Genomic DNA, 3,405 nt, shown 5'->3' on the forward strand with positions numbered 1-3,405 from the left:
TCTTAGCCGTATATCTGTCCTCCCACTAGAGTCCCCTTCCTCATTGATACCTCCATGTCCCTCGTACCCGTATGTCCGTCCTCCAACTACAGTCCCCTTCCCCTCTTATACCTCCATGTCCCACATACCCGTATATCCGTCCTCCCACTACAGCCCGCTTCCTCTCTCATACATCTATGTCCCTCTTAGCCGTATATCTGTCCTCCCACTAGAGTCCCCTTCCTCATTGATACCTCCATGTCTCCCATACCCGTATGTCCGTCCTCCAACTACAGTCCCCTTCCCCACTCATACCTCCATGTCCCCTACACCCGTATGTCCGCCCTCCCACTACGGTCCCCTTCCCCACTCATACCTCCATGTCCCCCATACCCGTATGTCCGTCCTCCCACTACAGCCCCCTTCCCCTCTCATACCTCCATGTCCCCCATACCAGTATATCCGTCCTCCCACTAAGGTCCCCTTTCCTTCTTATACCCCCATGTCCCCCATAACAATATGACCGTCCTTCAACTACAGTCCCCTTCCTTTTTCATACCTCCATGTCCCACATACCCGTAAGTTTTTATTTTGACATGTGCAATATCGATACCAGATATTTAACTTTTCGGCATATATTCGTTATGGTGTCTTTATTTGTCGTATATGACGTCACATTAGGTTAGCAGATAGAAATATTTTTCTGCTAATCTAATACAACACGACATATAGTAGTGGTATATGGCTACAAAAGACACAAAACTAATAATATATCCCGTGCCGTTACTTCCGACCTCCACATATAGGTTCCATCCTCTGTCATACCCCTATGTTGCCTACTACCACCTGCCCTTGCCAACAGGAAAGAAAACATTGTTAAAGTGTAACCTATTACACATCTTTCAAAATCGTTATTAATATTACTCCTTTTAAACTTCTGTATAGCAAGCACCCATACTAAACCTGAATAAACAAAATTATTACATTAACACCAGGAAAAATGACAATTGAGTTGATTTAACATAGATTACGACGGCACCTTATCATTATAAACGGAACATCCCCCCCCCCCCCCCCCCCCCAAGTCATTTGATGATTCAAGCGCTGATAAAATCCTCTTTCAAGAAGGGTAACTCTATTTACCTATCAAACTCTACCAGAGTAGTTTCCCTTAGAATGATCTTCGCATTTCATAACTTGTACAGCTCCAATCTAAACAGGTGACGTACCCAATGTTGATGTGTATATTTCACAATGTAAAGGCAGACGGAAGTGCCAAGTGATGCATAAAGTCGACGCATGCGCGGACTTGCCTTCAGTAGCGGCGTCATGACAACTGTTCGGCCTTCCTGTGTGTCAGCCATTTTGAGAGATATCACTGGAAGTTTTCGCAGTTTTATCGTGCAAAATACGGGCTTTAAAAGTGTGTACGACTTGAAGAGGTGCGGAAAACTATGAATCCTACTAGGAAAGGTATGTGAAATTGGCCTTTTTACCTGTGTTAAAGCTGGATGAAGCTGCTTTAATATGTTTAAACGCATAAAATAGACGCTGATCTTAAATACTCCAATTTTAATTTTCATTGTCTGTGTGTGGGTCTTAATATTATGGAGTTGCACAATAACTGTAGGTTTTTATTTCTAACCAGAACATTTGAGTTGTGCTAAATGTACCCGGTGTGAAAACTTAACATGATACACACCCCATAATCGACTTAGGGTAAGGGAAATTGTAGGATCCCTGGAGACACGTTTTCAAGACACATATAGGCTAATTTATGAATTTTGTCTTTTATCCAAAAGAATAATGTCTTGATCAGAACTTCATCCTTTATTAAATACTACTTTGAGCGACACGTGTGTACGTTTTAAAAATTTATACTGCTGTTCAGTTCTATCATAATGATGAATTGCTTGGTGGTAGTTCCTGTGACCCGCTTGCCCTCCGGGCTGCCAACAGTGGTGATGGGAGATGGGACCAGATGTCTGGTAGACAACAAGACTATCTGGATACCAGCTAGTAATCCTGTTAACCTCACCCTGAGTGCTGGTTACCTACAGCCAAGACTCCTGCAACCTGGGGCTCAGCCATCTGTGACTGGTACCCCCCCTGCCTCCTGCAGTCCAGGCACCATCTTGCAGTAGACGTAGGGAGATGATGCCTGTAAGCCTGCCCAGTTCAGAGATGGACCTACAGCTGATGAGACCAGAGGTATATTACATTGATGCTTATACATGTAGCAGAATATAACACACACAAAAAATGTTTTGTTTCTTAATCATAAAGAATCAAAATGAGACTTTGACTGTATCCCCCATCAGGCTTTCACCTGCATTCTGCCCCAACTTGACCAACCGAGTCCAGTTCCTGATTCAAAGTCTGCCCTTGTTGAAACTCCAGCCATACCATCAACAAGCAGCCCTAAACCCAATTCCAAGACCCTTATCCAGCTTAAGCAAAAACCTGAGCTCAAACCCTGCAAACGCAAGCCCCGCACTTTCAGGCCAAAACCTCAGCCAAAGCCTCGCATTCCCAAGGAGAAAGTGAGCAAGCATCAGCCTGAAAGCAAGCCCTACTTTGTGCCTCAGCCACTTGGAGCTCAGCATATCAAAACCAAGATCAAACCCTTGGGAAGCCGTATCACTAAAGCCTCGGGTGGTCATGGTATCAATAAGTCTTCATCTAAGCTTACCTTTGGGGAACAGTTGTTGTCTGCTGATAATGCTTACATAAAGCCAAAGTCTGTCTTGCCCAGTACAGGTTGCAAGACCTTCCCTATCCCTGTTAAGAATGTAAATCATGAGATTGTTTCAGCATCAGAGCGCGCTAAGTCAGGTGGTGTCACTGCTGCAACAGTAAGTGTAAGTCCTGACAAGGCAGTGGACAGAGCTGAACCTAACTCTGATGATGAATATGATGTGGAATATCTGTATCTTACTAAACTGATTTTAAGGAAAAAGAAGAAACCCACTGCTGAGCCCACCAAGGAGTCCCTGCCCTCACGCAAGAGGAAGTGCCCAGATGACAACAGCGAGGTGCCCCAAGCTGAGAAGCAGGCAAGACTGGAGGAGCCCCAGGACACTCTGGAGGACCTGGAAGCTCTCCTGGCTGAGTACAGCTCCAGTCTCTCATGTGGCACCAGGGACTTCTTCTAAACACTGTAAGGGACAGGGAACAGGTAGGTATAGATTAGTGTGTAGTATTTAGGTTAATGTTCGTAAAACTTCAAGACAGTCAACTCGTATTTTGACCATCAGCTACCGTTTCTGTTTTATCTACAATCTACTGAATCTAGTGCTATTATCTGTGTCTGGCCAATTCCACGTCCATGGTACTCTACCCCTTGTATCTATATTCTCACTTTGCCTTTATGTCCTACAGTACCTGCTCTGTTGGTATCTAATCTAAATGTTGTATGTCGTCTTC

At 44.5% G+C, this 3,405-nt stretch overlaps 1 pseudogene; it reads left to right on the top strand.

Moving 5' to 3' along the window:
- Positions 1-1,433: 1,433 nt before the first annotated feature.
- Positions 1,434-3,134, top strand: LOC139464586 (uncharacterized; annotated as a pseudogene).
- The last annotated feature ends 271 nt before the right edge of the window (positions 3,135-3,405 follow it).

Source organism: Haliotis cracherodii, unplaced genomic scaffold (assembly GCF_022045235.1).
Source record: "Haliotis cracherodii isolate W230 unplaced genomic scaffold, xgHalCrac1.p SCAF_17, whole genome shotgun sequence".
Lineage (NCBI taxonomy): Eukaryota > Metazoa > Mollusca > Gastropoda > Lepetellida > Haliotidae > Haliotis > Haliotis cracherodii.